Genomic DNA, 24,678 nt, shown 5'->3' on the forward strand with positions numbered 1-24,678 from the left:
GGGGAAAGAATCACAATCTCTAAACCCTTGTGTGTTTTTAGTACATATCTAAAGTATCTCTTTTTCCTACTCAAATGGTATAACTGCTAACCCAGAGGGTTTTGAGAAGAGTAACAAGATTTCTTGTAGGGCCCGTGACTTCGGAATTGCAAACAAACCAGGCATTGTGCAAACAGATGGCGCAAGACTTAAAAGGAAACCCACAAAAGCTCTTGATAAATTAATGATTCTATGATTATTTTTACATGGAGTATTGGAAAAAAACAATAAAATCTTGAACTAAAGATGAGGGTCAACAAGTGGGGAGAAAGGTGATGGGATCGAAATAGTGAAGAGATCAGATCAATCCGATGAGCCGGGAGGAGGGGAGAATGAGAGAGGCAGAGGAAAATCTTGAAAATCTTTTTTTTAAGGGTCTCCCTAGTGTTTAATTGTATAAACTTAGTTAACATAATAAAGAGATATAAGTCTACATTGCAGCATTTTACTCTGTTTCATAAAAGCAGAAATAAAGCATAGAAGAATTTCTAAATGTTTCTTTTTTAACTAATTAATTTATTTATTTATTAAAAATTTCCACCTCCTCCCTGCCTCCCTTTTCCCTCCCCCTCCTCACTTCTCCCTCCATCTCTAGTCCTATGTGGGAGCCTGGTTTGTTTGGATGCTCACCTTTATATACCTGGATGGAGGAGGGAGGACCTTGAACTTCCCATGGGGCAGGGATCAGAGGAAAATCTTTTAGGTATCTGGGCTGAATGGGTGGAGCAGTTGGTGTTGTCAGTTGTAGAGACAAGGGAGACTGTAGAGATGAGGAGAAGTGACAAAATATGGGCTGTTTTGGAACATATGTTAATGTTTGATAGTATTTCCAGTATAAGAGTAATTGTCAGAACCGTTTTCAACAGGTGTCTAAAATATTAATTTAAATGTGACTACAGTACATTAAAAAACTCTTCGACATGATATATAAAGATGGGGATATAGATATAGACAGGACACAAGATTAGCTGGAAATGCAGTGATTTAAAGAGGAGGGAATAAAAACTTGAACTAAAGACGAGGGGTGACTTGTGGGGTGACAGACACAGGGGTGATGGGATCACGATATCCAGAATGCTGGTCAGGTATGGGGTCACACAAGTTGATGAAGAGTAGAAGTTCAAGAAATACGTTTGACCCATAATGCTACAAAATTCTTCAAAAAAACAGCATTTAAAGACAAAGCAATAGCAGTACATGCTAAGCTCAGGGACACTGAGGAGCACAGTCTGGGAAGGAAGCTTTTTCCCACTTACTGTTAAGTCTGCTAATCATTGGAAATGTAAGGGTGTTGTTAAGGCGAATAAAAGTAGTCAAGATTGCTTGTTAAAAAAGCAAGACATAAAATAATGACAGGCAGACATTTTTTTGGTAAATAAGGGTGTACTATATCTCCCTTATATGAATACAATTTTGTTTGGTCACATAAAGTTATGCAATCATAATCTCTCTTTAGTTTAAAAATGAAATATTTGGACTGGAATGTTGTCAGTTGGAAAAACAAAAGGACTTATAGGTACACTTCACTGACAGGACAACAATTCTTTCTTAAGACTGACTCAGTGGGAATGCATTTGAGAGCCCTGGCCACTCAGAAGGAAACAGCAGGTAATACAAAGGAAGGATGTGTCCTTCAGCCTCTTGTTCCCAAGATAAGTCTCTGTGGTTAAGGGGTTTCCAGAGAGTTTGATTTGGGTTTGTTCTCTCCCAGGGATCTCCTAAACCAAACAGAAACAGGACTGCTTTCCTGCAGTTCTGGTGTTAACCCAATTGACTACAGCTGCACACATTCAAGACACTTTCTTTAAAGACTTTTACTTTTTATCTTTATGTGTATAAGTTGGGTTGTATTTGTATTGATATGTCTAGGTGGACATGTGTGCCATGGATCTCATATGGCGGAGAGTTGGGTGTTTACTCTCGCCATTCACTTTATTTGAGACTGTGGTCTCTTTTTTAGTTCTACGTGACCCACCTTAGCTAGACCAAGAGTTTCTAAGGACTTCCATCTTTGCTGAGATTACAGGCATGTACTACTATACAGGGCTTCACATGCAGTCTGCGTACTCAAATTCGAGTTCCCATGATTGTGTGGTAAGTGCTTAATACACTGAGCCACCCCCCAGGCCAACATTCTTTATTTAATTATGTTTTAATACTATGATGTTCAAAGCTCTGCATCTACAACAAAAGGCATCTCGTAGACTATCTGAAGCATTTTATCTCATCCTGTTGATGTTCAACTTCTCCAAACAAAACAGCAAAACAAACAATAACAAAAGCAAACAACAACAACAAAACAAGTGCAAATTGTGTTCATAAAGAATAAAAACAAGGTAAGCTATTATACAAACAAAAAAGTTGTTAAAGTCTGTCAAAGTTTCTTTCTTTTTTTTTTAAGTTTCTTATTAGAGAAAGCATTGTAGAAAATATCTCAGGCAAGTTACTTTTCTTTCATAAGTCGCCACCGCCATCGGGATAAAAAGGTTCCTGCTTCAAGAGGCACAGACTAGTAAAGAGCTACAGGAAAGGCAGGAGGAACATTGATGACTGGAGAAAGCCTGGGGCAGTGGAGAGACTAGCTTGTTAGGGGACCTAAGTTGAGCGATGGGGAAACAGCAGGGGGATAATCATCATGCAGCTGGTGATCTCCAGAATGTCAGAAACCGGCAGCCTGCCACACTCCACTCGCTGAGCACTCTGTACCTGCACAGCATGGATACAAACACACGAACAGACAAAGTGCCAAATGTCCTTAGACTCCCAAAGCATTTCCCCAAATGAGTATCAAGCAAAGTCTTGGTGTGTCTAGCTTTTGGAGTTTCTTTATACTCCCAAGACGACTGTCCTGATCCTAGGTCTCATCTCCCACTTGGCTGGATGACTAAGGCAGTCTCCTGAAAGCACAGTTATCCTTGGATGCTCAGGAGCATCACTTGCACCACGCCCTCTGTGGGGGTCATCCTCTCCCCATCAGCATCTCCCTCTTAACCTGTATCTCCGAAGCTTTAAATAGACACACCTGCTGAACACGGCAATCTGGGATTCTAGGTGCGATAGATCATTTCGGTCTTGTGTCTAATAATGAATGTTCAACTTGATCTTTATAATGCAGGCATTCTAAGGCTTCTTGCTTCCCTTGAGAATCAGAGGGACATGGACCCAGAATTCCTCTTCTCATTCCTATGCTAACCAAACTTCCTATTTTTGGCTCATTTTCTCTCCTTATTCAAACAGATATTATTAATGAATAAAGATAGTACAAAAGTCAAGTAACAAGACATTCCAGAGATTTACTTTTAAACCTATTTATTTATTATTGATGAAAACATTTCAATTCACATTTCTACATATTTATACATTTAAATGTAAAATACGATATCACTGAAATTTAGATATTAAAATTCTCAAATATTATAAAAACAAGCATATTTAATAGAAGATGTGACTTCACTCATCATTTGCCACTCAATAAGTACCTTCATGCTGTGTGGCTAAGGAAATTATCACCTTCATTTTAAGTGTGATATGGAGGTACCCAGAGTACAAGAGAACGTCTCTTCTGCATTTTAGCTGCTTAGAAATTATAATTTGAATATACTTACAAACTCTATGGATAATAATCAAAGCAGTTCAAGTCATACTTCATTGCAAGTTACAGTCTATTTATGACCATAAGATGTTGGAATACCTTGTGATTTGGCCCCAACCACTGTTCGGGTTATCTTAGAAGTCACATAAATTCTGAAAAGTACCCAATTGATGAATATTTCTAGATATTCCAGAGTGTATTCCAGACAGAAATTTCAAATAAGTGACTTTGGAAAACAAATAGGGCTGTCCCCCCACCATGAAGTTACTCTTTAAATAACTTAATGTCTAAAATGGAATGTCTTGGACATTTCTAAGTGATAAGATTTAAAAAATGATTAATGCTATCTCAAAAGGTGATTATTCTCCAAAAATATGGAGGGGTACACAGATTTTGTGTGCTTCAGGAGTCCTGAAAACCAAACATAAGCTTTGAGCATTCATTTTGTTCCCTATTGAAAATTCAGATAAAGTTAGACTCCAGGGTCTCAAATTGATTAGAAAAGAGCATGTTGCTTTTATCCACTGAGGTCACTGTCCTGTTCTGCTTCCCTCTTAATTAGATTAAATATTGCCATAATTCATCTTTTTACTGAACCTAGCCTTGCTTTCAGAGCATAAGAGCCCAGATGAAGGAAATGTCAGTAGCCCAAAGTCCTTAGCACCAATTTCCCCCCAGCTATGGCTGTGCCTTGGAGGGGCTGAAACTCAGAAAAGGTGACTGAGCATGACTGAGGTGCGCACAACCTTGTTACTTCACCGTTTAGTTGTAGTCTATGAGAATCAAGGTTGGATGCATGCTCTGGCCATGACAAAACATGTAAGATTCTAACTACCATTCCTTTGAAAGCCACCTGTCCATCAGCAAGAGGCACAGAGAATGATTAATCCTTTCTGCATACAACAAGCCCCATAAATGCCCTGCATTGAACCACATGAAAATCTCATTGACTGAATAATGCTTCTCCCACACACATTGCATTGTGGTTTTGATAACAAGAACCTAAGCTGCCAGGGATATATCCCATAGAGTCTTCACAATCTAATTAATAAAAACCACACACACACACACTTTATAACCATTGGCATGTCTGATAGGCAGTTGTTCAAGGACAGTACAGACTGAGCACTTTGAGTGGAAATGTCATCTGAGAAGCCCTGATAGCATCCATGTTCAAAGCAAAGCAACCCCAAGGTTGGGCACTGAATATGAAAGTTTTTCAAAAGCAAACCAGACCAGTCATTAAGAAAAAACAAATAAACAAATGAAAACATTGAGAGAGCCATTTGGGAGCATAGCAGAATTTACAGAAACTATACATGTGATTCAACAAAGGCAATGAGTACACCACATTCCAACTACTGAAAAACATTTATGTTTGTTTAGATTTCACTTCTCATGAAGGTTTAACTTTCTGTAAATAAATGGTTTTTTTTTTTTCATAATATGAGTCATAGGTCTCTCCAAGGGTAACTAGTGGTATTCTGCTTGTCAGAGAGAAGGCAAGCTGATAGGGACTTCCTAGTATTCTGGGAGGAGGGACCACTCAGGTTCAGCTTCATGGAGTTCTTCTACCCAATAGGGAGAACTGAAACATCGCATTAGTTATAAAGTCTACAAAGGCTGAGCTGCTGACATTTCCAAACAGGCATTTACCCAGCCAACAACTAACCCCAGGCTAAGCTTCAGGCATGTGCTTCTGCTCCCCTACTGTGCACCCTGGGCATGATAAGTCTCCCTGTAAGACCATGACAGAATCAGGGGTATACACACATTCTCTTCTCTTGTTGATCTTCAGCTCTATAGATGTTTCCCAACAAAGTCTTCTGCTGCTTTATCTCAATGGGTTTGCTAGCAGAACACAAGTGTTGTGAAAACCACTGTTAATTTAGAGGCAAGATAAGAAAGGGAAAGACATCAACATTGTCATCATTGGATGGTGCAGGGTGCAGGAGAATTGTATGTATTCTGTCAATCATGTTTTGAAAAAATGCTGATTGGCCAGGCAGGAAGTAGAGGCAGGGCGATGAGAACAGGAGAAGGTTAGGAAGGATGAAGCCCATTCCTCCCATTCCCGCCCAGACCACCAAGAAGCAAGATGTAACCTGCCTGGTGTGTGGCTAGCATAGATAAGAACAATGGGTTAATATAAGCTACAAGAGCAAATAAGAAGACTGAGCTAATGGGCCAATCAGTTTTATAACTTATGGAGATCTCTGTGTGATTTTCTTGGGGACTTGCCAGCTGTGGGGTACCAGGCAGGACAGAAACCCCAACAAGCAGGCCCCTCATGCTACAATTGGACATACAGATTTGGGCAAAAGCACTTCCACTGGCCATCTGATCTATAAATGTGTGGAACTGGCAAACAGACCTTTGAAAAGGAGGCTACTGAAATGGGAAAGGGTTCATTCAAGAGTGCCTGTGTCTTGAACAAACTGAAAGTTGAGCATGAGTGCGGTATATCACTATAACATCTCCTGGTGGAAATTTGAGACCAGCAAATTTTGTGTGACTACGATTGATTCTCTAGGACACGGAGATTACGTGGAAAACACCATTTCAGACACATTTCAGTCTGACTGTGCTGTCCTGAGTGTTGTTGCTGGTGCTGGTGAATTTGAAGCTAGTATCTCCAAGAATGGGCAGACTTGTGGGCATGCCATTCTGGCTTACACGTTGCGTGTGAAACAACTAATTTTTGGTGTCAGCAAAACAGGTTCAAATAAGCTACTCTACAGGCAGAAAAGAGGGGGCAATTGCTATGAAAGTCAACGTTTACATCAAAGAGACTGGCTACAATCCTGACACAGTGGTGTTTGTGCCAGCATCTGGTTGGAATCTTGACAATATGCTGGGGACAAGTGCCAATATGTCTTGGTTCAAGGGATGGAAAGTCACCTGTAAAGATGGGAGCGCTAGTGAGACCAAACTGCTAAAAGCTTTAAATTGTATCCCATCACCCATTGATCCAACTGATAAACCTTTGCAACTGCCCCTCCAGGATGTCTATAAAATTGATAGTTCCCGCACTGTCCCTGTGGGCCAAGTGGAGGAGACTGGTGTTTTCAAACCAGGCATGATGGGTACCTTTGTCCAGGCCACTGTCACAATTCAGGTAAAATCTGCTGAAATGTACCATGAAGTTCTGAGTGAACAGAACTGAGTGAAGGCCCTGGACAACATGACCTTCAACAAAAGGACTGTGAATGACTAACATATTAGACATGGTGACATTTCTGGGAACAGCAAAAATGACCCACCAATGGAAGCAGGAGGCTTGCTCACACAGATGATTATCCTGAACCACCCAGGCAAAATTAGTGAAGGCTATGGTCCTATACTGAATTGTCACACATTTCGCCTAGCTTACAAATTTGCTGAGCTTTAAAAAAAGATTGCTGAATCAAAACCCAGTGCCATTATCATTGGCTTCTCAGTCAGCCCTCATTGGCACTGAGTTTTGAGTCTACTGCATGCACTGGCTTTTTGGGAGTCTAGTCTGTTTGGATGCACACCTTCCTAGACCTGGATGGAGAAGGGAGGGTCTTGGACTTCCCACAGGGCAGGACACCCTGACTTTTCTTAGCACTGGAGAGGGAGGAGGAGGGAAGTGGGAGGGAAATGGGAGGAGGGGAGGAGGTGGAGATTTTTAATAAATAAATAAATAAATAATTTTTGGAAATTTAAAAAATTAAAAAGAAAAGACTGCTGAGCACAATGACATATGCTTTGAATTGCAGCACCATGCAGGTAAAGCCAGGCAGATCTCTGTGAGTTTGAGGTCAGCATGGTCTACACAGTTCCAAGACAGCCAGAGCTATATATAGCAAGGCCCTGTCCCAGAACAAAATACTGCAAAGCAAAACAACCATACACACACACGCACACACACACAATGCACACATGCACTCACGAACATACACACACATGAACACACACACACCCCAAATTGATTTTCATTCTGGCAAGAAGCTGGGGAGATGGCTCTCTTTCCTGAAATCTGGTGATGCAGCGTTGTTGTTATGATTCCAGGTAAACCCATGTGTGTCTGTAGTTTCTCTGACTATCCTCCACTGGGTCATTTTGCTACATGTGACGTATGGAAGACAGTTGCTATGGGTATCATCAAGGCTGTGGACAAGAAGGCTGCTAGTGGTAGCAAGGTCACCAAGTGTGCCCAGAAAGCACAGAAGGCTAATACATTGGCCCCTAACAACTGCCACCAGTCTTACTCAGGGGTGGAAGAAGGTTTCAGAATCATTTGTCTACAGTGGCTACTTAGGTTTTATAATAAAAGACTGCTTGGTGAGAGCAACGCGCCATCAAACCTCGCAAAGGAAATAATGTTTGGTGAGCCATTTAGTATTTATTTATGCACGCATTTGGTGTGTGCATTTATGTGCTTTAAATTATTAGTCTTTTAAAACCAATATTTTTAAATGGAAAACAACTAAAATCAGTTATGAAAATTTGAGACCCCTTTAAACAAGTTCAATGAAAATAAAAAAATATGTCTACTCCTTACCCCCATGAGCCTCCTAGTGTTTATGGTAAACTTATGATTCTTCCAAGCAACACCATATGGACAAAGAAACAAGCCACCTGGGCAATCACCTTTATGTACAGGCAACAGAATTTTACTATGGCAAAAGTCATAAGTCTATGATAATACAGAATATGGGCTTAGAGCAATCTGGGTGTAAATATAAATGTGATTTGCATATTTGTTTCATAACAAAAATTGGCACAATTCCAAATAACTCACTTTTTCTCTTTGGTTGTACATGGAGTTATGTTAGTGAATTAAGTTTTTAAACATAAATTATAAGAATGTAGACATTTTTATCTGTCTAGCTTAAACTTTGAGGAAACTACTCTGGTGAAGGCACAATAATAATAATTAATAATAACTAATAATGAAATTTCCAAGAACATCGGGAGTTTTTAAAATTCTATTTATTTTTATGAAATAATTGTGTTCCTAATACCTTTTCTCAACCGGAAACAACACGCATAAATCCACAAAATGCTCACCATTTCTCTAAACCAGTATAATTCCTAACTGCATTCTTAGTTCATATCCTTCAACCCACAGATAAGCATATTATCTCATCCTTCATCAAAGACACTTCTTTTTGCAGGAGATTGAGACTATTAAATAAAGCCACAACTGGTCAAATGCAGAGATCAATTAATTGTGGGTGCTCAGCCCCAGTAGATCCATCTAAAGCTCAAGTCCTACACTTAATGCTCACAGAACATTATGGAAGTAGGGGCCAGACCAGAAGACCACGAATTCTACCTATCATCTCAAAAAACTTGACTGACTAAATAAGGAGTGAACAATTCTATCACGAGTAGACATTCCACCAGATGCAGGGAAATTTTGCAGGGACTCATGCTTCGAGAAAGAGCTACAAACAGTTAACAACTGCAGAGATAAGGAAAATGAGCCCTCTGACTGACTATCCAGTCCCTAGAATCATATATATGCAGGAAACAATGAATAAACTCAGTAAGTTGCATTTATATTTTTGTTGATTATTTTGATGTGTATATGTAAAAACAAAGGTTAAAAGAAGAAGTCCGATGAGTTTGGGAGGAAGCAGGGGTGTGAAGGACATGGGTGCAATAAGAGCGAGAAGGGGAAATGATGTAATTATACTTTAAATAAAAAATTAAATTAACAATATGCTCTGATCAACTCTAACTGCATTGGTGTATGACTTGCTATGAACACTTACTTGATTCTGTATTCAAATTGATGTAGACTCGCAAATGGAATGTTTCATTCTCTTGCATTCAAATTTGATGATATACTAATATATGTTGATAAGACAGAATGAAAGGAATTGTATTAAGTATAGCAGTTATTCATGACCTTTGAATTTAAATGTAGCTCAGCACTGTCCAAAAGAAAATAGTCCACGATGAAAATTTTGATTAAATATATGTAATTGCTTTTAAGACATCATTCCATTTTCACCAAAGAAATTAAATGATTTCAGAAATTTGTTCAGATGTGATTGAACACATGAGAAACAAAAGATTCCTTGTCTCTCTTACATATGCAAAAACATATAAAGAAAACTAAGACAACAGCTTTAGAATAGTTAATTGGTGGGTTGCTTACACGTCAGAAAAATGTTTTCAAGGTACAGTGAGACATGGGAGGGTGGTTAATGAAGAGTGAATTTCTATAACCTGAATACATTATGCATAATAAAGAACCTAAAAGTAAGTGTTAAACCCATCGGTGAAAACAAAAATATATATAGCATCTAAATCTTATTAAAAGATAAGCCAACTACAGGTCACTACCTCTCATGAACAAAGATACTAATGTATTTGACAAAATACTAGCAACAGAGACCAACAATGTGCTAAAAGAACATCCAAGTGGGATTTATCCTAGAAATGCAAAAAGGATTCAGGAATCTATTGTGATAATCTAAGACAACTAGATAAAAATCAAAACTTACAGAGCCATATTAATAGTTGAAGAAGAAACTGACAAAACTCCAGCATTCATAAGAATAGGGGACTCAAAAGTCTATGTAACAAGGAGGGTTCTAGCGGGGGATGTGTGGATCTCTGTGGGAAGAGGAAATAGAATAGATTTTGCAGGTGACCTGGGAGTGGGTGGGGATGGGAAAAAGGGGGATCAGTGCCAGAGGATACAGGAAGAGTACAGGGATAGATGACTGGAATTGGAGCACATTTGGTGGGCAACGTGGAAACTTAGTGGCATGGAATCTCCCTGGAATCTATACAGGTGACCCTAGTAAAGACCCCTAGAAATGGAGGATAGGGTTTCTGAATGGGCCATCTTCTGTAACCAGGCAAGACTTCCGGTGATGAGACGGGAACACCAACCCAGCCACCACACTGTAGAAGACAGTTGGATCTCTAGCCTCCAAATCACGACATGGAGACTTTTATTATTATGAAAGCTTGGCTGGTTTCTAACTAGTTCTTATCATTTAAATTAATCCATATTTTTAATTCTACATTCTTTTATGTGGCTCAGTTATCTTTACTCTGAACTGCCCATGTTGCTTCCTCTGTGTCTGGCTGGCAACTCCCTGTCTTCCTCCCAGAGCTCTCTGTCCCCAGAAATCCTACCTAACCTTGGCTTGCCTAGATAATGACAATTCAACTCTTTATAATGGCCAATCACTATGACACATAACACAATCCTTTGACCTACAATCTGTCATCCACGCTGCAAGAAGTGCTGGGACAATGGTGGCAGAGAAACCATGGGAGTGACCAAACAATGAGGAATCTCATTTAAGATCCAGGCCACAGAGGTAGCCCACTCCAATATTGTCTGGATCAGCACAAAACAGAGATAGGATTAGCCCAGAGTCCTAAGGTAGAACCAAACACAACTGGCAATGTGTGTGTGTGTGTGTGTGTGTGTGTGTGTGTGTGTATCATACACACATACACACATACGCCTACACATATACCTACTGATGTTCTCCTAGACTCATAAGCCATTGCCTAGCTCTGTCACCAATAGAGAGACTTCCTCTAGCAGCAAATGGGACCAGATGTAGAGACCCACAGTCAAACATTAGGCAGAGAGAAAGAGCCTAATTTAGAGGTCTCCATTCAGTCACTCCCTCAGGATTTAGGACCCCTTCGAAAGAAGGGGATGAGGAATTATGGGAGCTAGAAAAAATGATAACCCTGGAAGGACAAAGCCCACAAAATCAACTAAGCAGGGCTCATGGGAACTCACAGACACCAAAACAGCAACCATGGAGCCTGGATGAGTCTGTGTTTCTTGGCATATATGTTACTGCTGTTGGCTTGCTGTTTTGTGGGGACTCCTGACAGTGTGAGTCAGATGTCTCTGACTCTTTCACTTGCTCTTGCGATACTTTTTTCTCCTATTGGACTGCCTCACTCAGCCTTGAAAGTTAAAGTGGATATATTCTACACACACCATCAACACTTGCACTGGGTCCCCTGATAAAGACTTTGTCATGCCTCTGAAACTCATCCCAGTGAAGGCTTTGCCACTCCTCCATGGGTCTGAGGCTCTGAGGTTTTTGACATGGCCAGTTCATATCAACATACACATTCACTCAGGATTTCGTCCACTCAGAGATTTCTCTGTTCTTCACAATCTATTTCAGTTGAAAATTTATATTCACATAAAAATTTACAAAATGATTGGTGGCTGAAGTAGCCCTTTGCAGAATTATCTGAACTTCGAAACCATGTTTATCACTGGGCAAATGAGCAAACAAGGACTTAGCAGTGGGACATAACAAATGTTAAAAGTATTGTGATCTAGAGTCTGAAATTGTGTTTCATGTCTCTCATCTCTCATCCCAGTCCTTAGGTGGGAGAGAAGGGAGGGACGGGGAGAGGGAGAAGAAGAAGGAGAAGAAGAGGAGGCAGAGAAGGAAGAGGAGAAGCTAGAGTTCAATGTCATCTTCATCCTATATAGCAAGTTAAAGACCATTCTGGGCTACATGAGACCCTGTCTCAAAAATCAGGAAAGTATGTTATCAATATAAGAAAAGAAATGACATAACGCATGGGTAACTCTGAAATGTACATTAGTAAACAAAGAAAGGCCAATATGAAAAGGCTATATACGTGCTATGATTCCACAGGGCCCAAGCTCTAGACAGCTACAGGCTAGAAAAGGAGACCATTAAAACAGTAAAGCTCATCAGAGTTTCCAGACTGGGGAACAGAGGATAAAGAAGAGTATATGGAGGGTTTTTAAGGAAGTGAAAAGCTTTGTAAGACACTAAAATATGTCATAGTACATTTGGTTAAACTCACAGGATAACAATGCTGGGAGTGGATTCTAAGTTAAACTATGGATTTTGATGGGCAGAAGATTAATGTCTAGACTCATTGTAAAAATACACTCTCTGGAAGAGATGCTGGCAGTGGAACCTAACCATGTATGGAGTAGGGAGTGTGTGGAAAGTTCAATACTATTCTCTCACAAAATAATAAAGTTTTATTATTTTATTTATGAAAAAAGCAAGTCAAAATCTCACTTTAATTTTACCACTTACTATGAATTGAAAAGTTCAAACACTGTATGGTATCATATAATATATAAGGAAGGCATCAAAATCTTATGTTAACTTTTAAAAGCTCATTCATAAATTTCATATTCCATTATAACTTCCTCTAATAAATTAATTAAGTTTTGAGTATGTATGCCATTACATCCCCACATTGGGTGCTGATAATGTGCGTCTTGTTTTAAGTTTCCGATTTAGATTCTTGGTGCACTCAGGTCACCGGGTGCTAGGAAGAAGATGTGACTGTTTGTGCTGCCGCTCTTCCAGACACCAAGTGGAGGAAACATGAACAGTTACTTTGCTCCTGAATTTCATTCTCTGAACTGCCCCCCACTGCTGGCTAAGGCAGATCCCCAAATATACCACCTATCCATGTGCATTTGGCAGTCCTGGGAAAACAAAAGTCCTGTGGGGCAGGGGGAGCATCTTGCTGCTGGGTCTCACTGATAATGCTTTTATATCACCAAAGTCGATTCAGATGGTTCTGCTGCTCTGCAGCCCCAGTTCAAAAGTCAGCAGCTATAGGTTAGGAGTGAACATCAGCATATCCCCAACATCCTCAAATAGAATAGCTGCTCTTCTGGCAGGTGGAACTCGTGCAAAAACTCCCTGCATCACTATGCCAGGACAATCCCACATCACAGCCACTTAACTTCCCAGTGCCGTCGTGACAGTTTACACACCCAGACTGGCACATACCATTGCTTGCAGGATATTCACAAGGAGGGTCAGGGTGTAGCTAACTCAGAATCATGGGACTCAGGTGCTCAAAGGCATCCACAGAAATTAAGAGCTCCCAGAAGGTGTTACATTTAGTGGGAAATATGACTTGCCCTCAGATACATTTGATGAAATTTGAACTTTACATTTTAAGTAATACAGTTTTAAGTAACACAGGATAGAAAGATTTTTTTGATGATTACAGAAAACTGAGGAGTGGTCAATGTATAAAGAATCCAGGGCAGGTGGGATTTTGCAAATCAGACCAAATCAGAACATCCCAGAACAAGGATGCAATCTAAGGAGGTTGCCATTTTGGGAATGCCAGTTTAGGGAATGCCACAGTATTTTGGTTTTATGGGGAGTGAGGTAACTTTTCTTGAGGAAGTAAGCAGAAATAGATTTGTGCTTTGTTTTGCAAGACACTGAATGATTCTGAGTTTAAAAGCACCGTATTCAAAGTGACACATATTTAAAAGAGAACTACAAAAGTGCTCACTTGGCAAGGTGATGAGCATGAAGAGCCAGCTCATCAGCCTCCCAGGAGAGGTAATGAGGCCCTTGATCAAAGCTCTGCATATAGAACCTAGGGAAAGGAGGTTTCACAGGACAATAGAGACAGCTGACAATGTCTAACAGCAATCAAACAATAGGGCGTATTAGGGAGTGAGAATGTATATAATCTTATTCAAAACATGAAAGAAGTAAATTGCATCTAAAATTATCCTTAAAATTCAGCAGTAACTTAAAAGGAAACATTTTGTATTCATTAGAACAGGAATAAGAATTTGATATGCAGAGAGCAGCTAGTTATGTGGGAATATAATTCAGAGACATAAAAAGAAGCAAAAGTTGTTCGTTTATTTGAATATGCAGTTATAGGTACATAAAACTTTGACTATTCATGAGGTTTGACAGTTTCTAACTTTATTTTAAAAAATATAATAAATAAAAAAGGAATGAGTTATTTCTGAGAACCAGGTGATGATGTACTAATATATATCAGAAATCATAACTGATAGGACTACATTCCTAATAAGGCATAATCAGCAGAGACAGGATGTATGACATAAAGGTTTCATTAACACCACAGCTAAAAATTAACTCACACTTAATTAAGGAGCCATCAGAGGGAGCAGAAAAACAGAGAACCACATGACCGCTCCAGCCAAGATGTTAGAGCAACAGAAGGCATGAGACACAACATGCGATGTAGTAACAAGCGTGATTCATCATACAACTTGGTCGGTGGGCTAAAGTTCAAGAGGAAGTGAAGCGAGCGGAAGAGACCAGAGAATTCTGACAACAGTCACAAGCTGAGAGAAGGGATAGAGACCAGATACAGGCAGCAGAAAGCACTGGAAGAGGCACCGTGTGGGAGCAGGGCGTTCTGGACAAACACAGAAGCACTTCTCTGCACACTGTTCATTTATTACAAGTCTGATTGTGAGAGCACTCTGGGTGAGCAGATGGGAGAGGGCTGGGTATTTTTTAATATGCATCTAGACACAGACACACAAACACCCATGCACAGCAGAAATGACATTGGGAGCTGTGTTCACCATCTGCACTTCTCTGACGAGGGCTTCTGAAATAGACACTAGGATATTTGCTGGAGTAAGAGGGGCCACTATCATCAAGAATTTTTAGATTATAGTAAAAGATCAGGATGTTTCCTTCTACAGATGCAGGGGGAGAGGACTAAATAGGATTTGTTCCACAAACCTGAAGCGTTGAAACGGAAACCAGTAAGGAAAGCATTCTAGAGATAGACATTCAGGGTCTTCCTGTCAGTCCCTTTCCATGCTCACAGCTTCTCATCCTTTTATTTTTCTGAATCCCTAAATATCTGTTTATATAGTGGTGCTATCTGGAATGCTTTGGTCTTGGAATGGCCAGATCATTAATAAATTCTTAGTTGAAGCAAATACAAAATGGGGGTGTGGGGTGGACATACACTTAAATACAAATGCAAAGAAAAATTGCTTAGGCAAAGGGGTAGCTCCCCTTTTCTGAAAAAGGTTGAGTGTCAGATTTTAGCCCAATTCTGTCTAAAGAGCAAAAGATAGTGACTCCAACAGGAAGGTGCAGAACAGGCAGAGATTAGGACACTACTAGACTAGTTACTTTTTGTTGCTATGATGAAACTCCAGGGCTAAGAAAGAGTTTATCTAGCTTACAGGGCAGATTGAAGAGTCCATAAGGGTGGGGTAGGCATAGTAGTAGGTGTCCAGAGCAATAAGCTGAGAGATCACATATTCAAACACAAACAGGAAGCAGAGAGTGAAACAAGCAGTGTGGTAAGGGTATAGACTCCCAAAGCTCTCCCCAGTGATGTACTTCCTTCAGCAAGGCTCAACCTTCTAGCAGTTACATAACCCTTCCCAAAGGGTCACACAATCATGGGAACACGTGTTAAAATGCATGAGTTTATGGGAACATTTCACATTCATATAACTACAGCTATTAACCCCAGACATGGAAAAATGCATCCCTTCATCCAAAGACACTGCTCAGTACTAAGAGTAATTTGTAAATCTTACTTCTGGGTTAACCAAAAAGAATTTTGACTATATGATACATTATACTTGTCTCTTAGATCCCCAAAAGACTGAAAAATATATTTGTATACATTACAGATGATATCATAATTAGTGAAAGATTTAAGGAAATTAGGCATAGATAATCTTTATTATCTATTCGAAATAAATAAAAGCAAAAGTACACAGTTTGTGGTGACAATCAAACAAGAGAGGTAGGCTAAATAGAAAATAACAGTGCATGTGCTTTTAATAACAGTCTTATATGTGCATTTCATACTCAATTAAGTTTTTAATGGATTTCAATATGAGTTCTTTTTTAAAAATAGAATCAATTGAGCTTTTGTAGATTATCAAAATTCAAGCGTGAAATCAAATGTAGGATACACTCTCACACTGACGATTCACTCCAGGTAGAAAGTTTTTATCCTTAGCTCTCTGTCTTGTGATTGACAAGTAGGCATCTCCGATCAGGAATTCTTTCTTGTTCTCAAGAGCAGTCTCTCCCTTTAACTCTAACAAAGTATCAACTCAAAAGAAGTCAAATTACTACAACTGATGTTACCGAGGAGCCTTAACCCTTAGCTGGGATTGAGTTTACTGAGTGTAATTAAACATTAAATACCACTCGTATGTAGATACAACCAGATATTTCTACAGACAACCAGTGAGTGTCTGATATGAACATGTCTACAATCTATGGCATGTCTATAATCTATATGAAAACAGAGTCACAAAGAGAAGGAAGATAAATGATCACACAATTGCTTAGAGAGCAAAGAACTGTGAAAAAGATAACAAAGACCACAAAGAAATGGGAATAATTGAGAATGTCTTTGGAGTGAGGTTAACCATGTTGTGTGTCAAGCCAGACATGCAATATGAGTAAGATCTGCCAAGGCAGAAAACCACTCCAAGCACAGTGAATTCCATCTGCACATTATCAAGGACCACCAGGACTTTCTATATAAGATAACTCGTCTTTACGACTTAACGTCAGAGTATTGAATCTGGAGATAATCTGAAATGGTTTTAATCTTACTGATAGATGATAATATATTTATTCCCTTTAAAAAATCAACATGCTCTGAGGGTGTCAGACAACACTGAGGTCTATAAGTCTGATCACCTACTAGAACTTAGTCAAAATTCCCACCTGACTCATGAGGGAAACTCTGTCTCCTGCCAAAAACAATTTAGTAAAATGTTGGTTAAACAAGACTCACTTTGGATTGCTCTAGGGGAAGTAGCCCGTTCACACTTGAATTAACTAGAGATGAAGCAATGTGTAAAATAGTGTTGCTGAAGTCCCAGCAGAACCAAAGAATGTGCAGAAATTCATAGCTGCCAGCAACAATCTTACTTTACACAATGAAGTCTCTGGAGACAAGGCCATGGATAATTTTCAGCTGGCCACAGTGCCTGTAACCCCAATAAATGCTTGGTGATTTAGTGAACGGAAAATGCAATCTACACTAAGACTGTGCCTGAATGTTATTTTATGTGAAGATGGTATTGTCTAGAAACTATGTAATATAATAAAAAGAATTTAGGATTTAAAAACACATCGACCCCACCCCTAACCTTTTTATAGCAATATAGCTTTCTTTAGGCAAGAAACTTGAGCACACAATTTTCTCATTTGCAAAATATAGATAATAAAACTCTTTTGCAAAGTGACTGTGTAGATAGATATGTTTAAAATGTCTACATTATTGCTTAATAATATGAACCAATAAAAAATTTAACCAACAGCATTTAGTTTTATGATGTCAGTCTCATTACCCAATGGCTAGAGAACTTAGAAAGCCAAGTGAATAATTTGTGACAATGAAATTAAAATTAAGTCCATATTTTATTATTTCAAATGTTTAAAAATAAGATTATTTATACTCTTTTAACTAACTACATGATTTGCTGAAAATGATCATTCACTGTAAAATGTACCACATATGAAATGCAGTAACAAAAATTGTTGTTATCATAAAGATTTAAATACATGCACAATTATTTCTATCTTATTGTGATTTTGAGAACAGAATGCCTGGGAATTCTCTTATTTTTAACTATTGGAGTATAACCATAACATGCTCTCTAAATTAAAAGGCATTTTAATTTTCCCAAAATGTTTTCTTGTGTTTTAAAATAGAATGCCAAAGAATTTGGTAAGAATATCTCTTAAGTACAAGAGGCAGCCAAATTTCATCTTCTAGCTTTATGAATAACTGATCTAGGGCTGGAGAGATGACTTGGCCATTAAAGGCTAGGCTCACCACCAAAACTGAACAACTAATCTAACGTCAAATTTCAATTGACATTAAACTACATAACTTAGCACTAGGCACAGGAGCTCATTTTTATCCCTCATACCACGGAATATTTCATCAGGTTTGACACTTGCCAAATTCAGATCCTAAGGTGTTTTCTGGTAGCATGTTTATAATATCTAAAATAGTTTATGACATTATTAACCTACTCGGAAATCGTTTTTATTTAAAAGGAAGGACTTTTTTCTTAAATGAAAGGCAAATTGGTTCTAAAACTCACCCATTCCTTGATACTGAGAAGATAAAGACATTAATTCATGCTAGAGAATTTGTTATATATCTCCACCCATTCATCCCTTCCAACATATATTTTTAAGCACATCTTATGGACAGGCCAAATATTCCACTATGTTCTGCTTTTGCATATGTTTGTATGACAGATATATTCAAGTTGCTTTCAATACAATGGTAAAGACAAACAAGAAGTAAGTAGGCAGCCACGTGATTATGAGTTCTGATAAGTCTTCAGAAGGCAACAAGCAAAGACTGAGGTGGCACCCTACGTTACCTACACTAGTGAAGCCAAGATGTGCTAAGACTTCCTTCAAAAGAAACCTAAAGGCTGACAATGATAGAGCTTTTCAGACAGACATGCGAGAGACGAATCCTCACCAGCAGACAGATAGCATATGGCAAGAACCTTTGCTAAGAAATGACTCAGAGTGTTGGGGACACTCAAAGGAAGGCAAGTGTGCATAATTAGCCTACAAATTAGTATGTACACATGCTTCCCTAGTTTAGGTTGAAAAGTTATTATTTTCTTCCTGATTCAAAAGAAACTGACCTAATGCATTAATTAAAACAGAACATTGTGTTCAGGCTTATATTTCTGGCTGACCTTCAACTACTGCAGAAATAGCACTAACGGGTACCTTAGCACAATGAGTGTTACTGAATAAAAGAAGCAAACACTTTAGATGGCAAGGAATATACTTTCTACTCATATCTAGCAAAACCACTTATACTGTGCTTTGGGAAAAAAAATAAATTACATTTTGAGTACAAGGAAAAGCTTTCATTTAAGCTTAAGACTACTCAGAAGCAAAGAAAATAACTGATATTCACCCAGGAAGTATTTCAAATTAAATGTCTGTAAAGAGCAAGAAAATGAGCGTAGCGTGCAATCAGTGTACTTAATGACTTAACTACAATTAGCTAATGCTTAGTTGAAGAAAATATGCTTCATAAAACATGATCCATTTAATTATACTAAGTAAGGCCTCATCATTAACCATTAATGAATAAATCATTGCATTAATAATGGAAATGTATCAACCAATTTAAATATAGCAGTATTTATGCTGATTCAGAAATAGGTTCCAAATTTACATGCCCTTATTTAACTCTACAGATACTCCCTCTCAACTCTGTGTGTGTGTGTGTGTGTGTGTATCTGTCTCTCTTTGTGTGTATTTATGCACAGATAAATTTTTGAGGTATTATTTTGTAGAAAACAAAGGACCTATCCAAACAATGTCCATTTACTTTCATTGACTTACAGACAGTAATGCTGAGGAATATATTATCAGCACTGACTTAGTATCATGTCCATTCATTACAAAATATTCATAGAAATAGTTCACTATCTAAAATGCCAAAAAGAGAAGTCAACAGTTAATGATCCCCAAAGGTAGGTTAAACACAGGGTCACGGGCTCCACTGGAGATTCTTACACGATTAAAGTCTGGAGTACTGCTTGGAAATCGGCATTAACAGACCTGACTTTTCAGACTAAGGTGGACAACAGTGATGTCACACTTTGGAAAGCACTGACTGTTTGAAACTCACAGTGACCCATTCACTGGGGAATTTCTGTCACAGAGTGCTGGTCATTTTATAAAGGCAACCGTGTGTGCTTCTTGGCTGCTCTGCTACATGGAATGCTGAGAAATACCTCTCCTCCATAGACACACTGGCAATGGAATTTCAGGAAAAGCATGAGAACACAGTCACATGATACGACTGAACATCTGCCATACCACAGATGGAGCTGGAAAGCCCTCTGCCCTCCATTCCCGGGGTAACTTTCAAGAGTAGCAGATCCTGGACTTCTTTTAGACGACCTAAAGCATCGCAATGCGGTTCGCACTCAATATTCAATGTCAATTTACTGAACTACATTAAGAAAAATAGATTCAACACCAGAAATTATACTGATATGGAACACAATTAGATATGATTACTTTCCTTTAAAGATAGACCACACAGGGCCTAGGGGGACCGCAAGTCCCTAGAATTCATGAAACACAGAAAGTCGGGTGTGGTAATGAATGATTATTATCCAAGTTGTAGAGGTGGAGGAAGTAGAATCTCCGACATTTCTTGGCCATCCCACCTATTCTAGCTGGCATATCCCATGCCCATGAGAGACCCGTCCCCCAATTAAAAGGTATATGATTCCTGATTCAGCACTTGAAGCTGAAATCTGTCTGGCTTCCAAATTTACACATACTCGGATATGCCTATGTACCTACGCAGATGCGTGTGTGTATACATTCATATACACACAGATAAACAGGCCATGGAGGAAAAAAAATACAACATGATCTCACTCACATAGAGAAGCTAAGAAGGTAGGTGGCCTCCAGAAGCAGAAAGTAGAATGGTGGGCGCCAGAGCATTCTTCTAGGAAGACTGTGATGCCCAGAGAGCAGTTAACGGGCACAGAGGTGCAGTTGGCAAGGAGAACAGGTTCTAATAGTGTATGGCATAGCAGGATTATTACACTTAGAAACAACTAATTGAGCATTCCAAAATGGCTATCGGAGAATATGTTCATCCTTACAGTGGAAAATGGCTATAGCAATTACAGGGCTGTGATCACTGTGCACTAGGCACCTATACTTAAAAATCACATCGTGCCTCATCTAGAGACCAAGAGGTGCCAATTTTAAAAATTGGGAGAACACTTTTTCTAAAAGGCTAAACTTGAAAATGTGTGCTCGGATTGTAAAAGCACTCATTATACAGATAAAATTTAAAAGGGAGAGCTCAATCAGATTTACTGCAGGTTAATTTTAGCTATGCCTATATATGGGTTTATTAAAGTGTGTCACGTGAATGAAAGTGAAAGAAGAATGCAGGTTTCCAAATAGTATATATTTAACCAGACACAACTGACTTACTGAAACCTCACAAGAGGTGCGAGGACTTATTCTTCATGAGCCATTATATTCGAGGAATGTGCTATTTTAACTGCCAATGCACTTTTAAAAAGGCGTCAATATCCTACCTATGGGAGGGGATTTCATTCATATAAATCTATCTGTAAAATTTCTCAAGATTAATTCATATTACATTATATGTGCTCATTTCTTATGACTTCAACAAAGCAGTCGAACAAACTTAATAAAAATAGGTTAGTATTAGATTAAATAAAAATTTCTAGGCATTAATGTCATTTCTAGACATGCTCTTTAAAATCCCTTCTATAGTCGATTCTAAACACTTAGGCAAATTAATGGCTGCCGGATGAGGTGCATAGTGCTTGAGGACACAGTCAGGTTTAAACACGGTTTGTCTACAAACGAGTCTTTCTTTTCACTCACCATCTTCTGTATAATTAATAGCCACTTTCCCAAATCACAAGCCAATTAATGGGATGCAGATAAAGGCTTAAAGGTCTGTATTGCAATTCAGCCGTAATGAAAGTCAATATCCCTTTGCCAAGAAAGCCCAGATCACATTTGGCTTTCTCAGATAATTAGTGAGGTTGTTATGGAACCAAACAGCATCAGTGACGGGTAAACAGCAGACCTTTTAAATAAATGTCACATTATCCAGGAAAAGAACAGCAAAAGCCACTTCTCAATGTGTATAGAAATAAATTTGTTTTATTCTCTTTAGAGGATATTTGAAAGAGAACAGCTCACCACACCACATGCACACACAAACACACACACACACACACACACACACACACACACAGAGAGAGAGAGAGAGAGAGAGAGAGAGAATGGATTTTTATTCTCTTTAGAGAATATTTGAAAGACCACAACTCACCATACCACACACATAGACACACACACACACACACACAGAGAGAGAGAGAGAGAGAGAGAGAGAGAGAGAGAGAGAGAGAGAGAGAGATAGCATTTTTATTCTCTTTAGGGGATATTTGAAAGAGAACAACTCACCATACCACACACATAGACACACAGAGAGGAGGGGAGAGAGAGAGAGAGAGAGAGAGAGAGAGAGATAGCATTTTTATTCTCTTTAGGGGATATTTGAAAGAGAACAACTCACCATACCACACACATAGACACACAGAGGGGGGGGGGAGAGAGAGAGAGAGAGAGAGAGAGAGAGAGAGCACTCTATGGAAAACTCTTTATTAAGGACTATCACACATAAAAGTTATCTTCACCTATGTTTCTTAATTCCTCTTGGATTAAATATTAACTTTCTAGGTAGATATATAAAAACTATTTCCTGGTTCAATCGTCTTCCCTTGAGCTCCTCTCAACCTCTATAAATGTGTCCTCGACACTGAGAGGCTGCATGATACTATTTCATAGATGAAGACACTGAAGTTAGTTAAGTCGTGAAATTTGACTTTAAACACAAGGGCCTTTGACTCTGAGTGCTTTTTCCACTACAACCCGGTCACTCTACATTGGCTACATAAATAGAAGATGGTCAGAATCATTCATTTATTGCCTTCTTAAGTTGCTTTAGGCAACAGAAACACTAGACACGTTGAGACTCTACACAAGGAGTCCTTTGACTTTATGTATAAAGTGACTTACAGTGTCCTCAGTGTGTGAGGGACAGTGTGGTCACTGAGTTAGGGAATAAAGCCAGGCATTGGCGTCCACATTGTCACTTCTCAGGGCTTGTTCTCATCTCCCTTTACAGACCAGAAATAAAACCAGTTCAAGAAAACTCATCGTCAATAGTAAGTTAGAGTTCTTTTTTTTTTCTTTCTCTTTCTCTCAGGTAGGCACTGAGAGAAATTGAGGCACTGAATAAAATTGAGTAGTTCTACAGAGCTGCAAAAGCCCACACTTAGGGAAGAATCTTTGGAACACGAAGATTACAAGCCCCGCACTGTGGCCGTAAGGCAAATCCTAAAATTTCTGCTATTCTACACCTCTAAAATAGGGGAAGCCAGAACAAAAAGAGTATGATTTGTGTTTTCTAAAAATGGCTATACATAAACATGTCAATATCCAATGAAATGCTCTCATTTCTCAGCGACCTGGGTCTTGCTTTATTCTACGATCACGCAGAAGTTCAGAGAGGACAACGCTACCTGGCCAATCAGCGGGAGACGGGGACTCTGGCCTGTGCAGGCAGTGGGCTTCTCAGGATGACTTATGTGCCTGCTGTCCAATGATGGCTGCAATTCAACAACTGTTTACTAAGCTTCCCTCGCTCACATGACACAGAGTTATCCCAAATATAAACTTTTTTGAATCACCAGGCTAAATCAGAAGGACATACTCCACCCTTTTGTTTCTGGCATACACACACTCCTTAATGGCTGGTAGTGGTAATTCTATAATCATTTGTTATGTATCACACTTTATAGAGTTATAAGCCGAAGCATATTAAAAAAATAAAAACCTCCTGTCACAGCTTCCTATTATGTAAGCACACTCAAAGCGTAATCAGGATTCCAGGCTCTTGACGTTCCGCTGGGATGGCTGCAGTTTCTCTCAGTTGAAAAGACACAAACATAACTGAAACCAGTAGCTCAGGTTGTTAGACCGGGTAACCTTCAGGTTTTGGGTACCTATTTCCCATGTTACATACACACACATGTGCATGCATGTGTGCGCGCGCACACACACACACACACACACACACACACAAACACACACACCACCACCACCACCACTAAACCTTCCAATTTCGTGCAGCCATTTCAGAGGCATCCATTTTTCAACACCATTCATAAAATACTTGGAGGCTAGTGGTGAACAATAAAGCAACATCTCTGCAGGTCCTGGGGGCAGAAACCACCACTGCTCATGGTGGCCACGCTGCACTGAAGCAGATACTAAGACTGTATGCGTGTGAGGCACATAAATTGCTTTTATTTTTACTTATTTTCTTGAAACCGCAAATTGGTAGGAATGAAAGACTATAGGATCAGTGGTTCTCAGCCTCTGGGTCATGACTCTTTAAGGGTCACATATCAGATATTCACATTACATTTGGTAACAGTAGCAAAAGTACAGTTATGAAGTAGCAATAAAATAATTGTATGACTGGGGGTCACCACAGCATTAAAATTGTATTAAAGGGTCACAGCATTAGGAAGGTTAATAACCACTGCTATAGATGATTCAACCTACATTTTGTAGAAGCAGAATAAACTATCTATCAAAGAAAATATTTCGATTGAATTAAAGAAAACCAATAAATAAAAACAGAAAAGATCA

General features: G+C 39.0%; 1 protein-coding gene and 1 pseudogene across 1 annotated transcript in view; one reads left to right on the top strand and one right to left on the bottom strand.

Annotated features, from left to right (window-relative positions):
• Positions 1 to 24,678, bottom strand: part of Chsy3 (chondroitin sulfate synthase 3) — a 235,008-nt gene that overhangs the window by 151,748 nt on the left and 58,582 nt on the right. The window lies entirely within an intron of this gene.
• Positions 2,647 to 23,627, top strand: LOC125390225 (elongation factor 1-alpha 1-like; annotated as a pseudogene).

This window comes from Myodes glareolus, chromosome 13 (assembly GCF_982192425.1).
Source record: "Myodes glareolus chromosome 13, mMyoGla1.1, whole genome shotgun sequence".
In the NCBI taxonomy this organism is placed as follows: Eukaryota; Metazoa; Chordata; class Mammalia; order Rodentia; family Cricetidae; genus Myodes; species Myodes glareolus.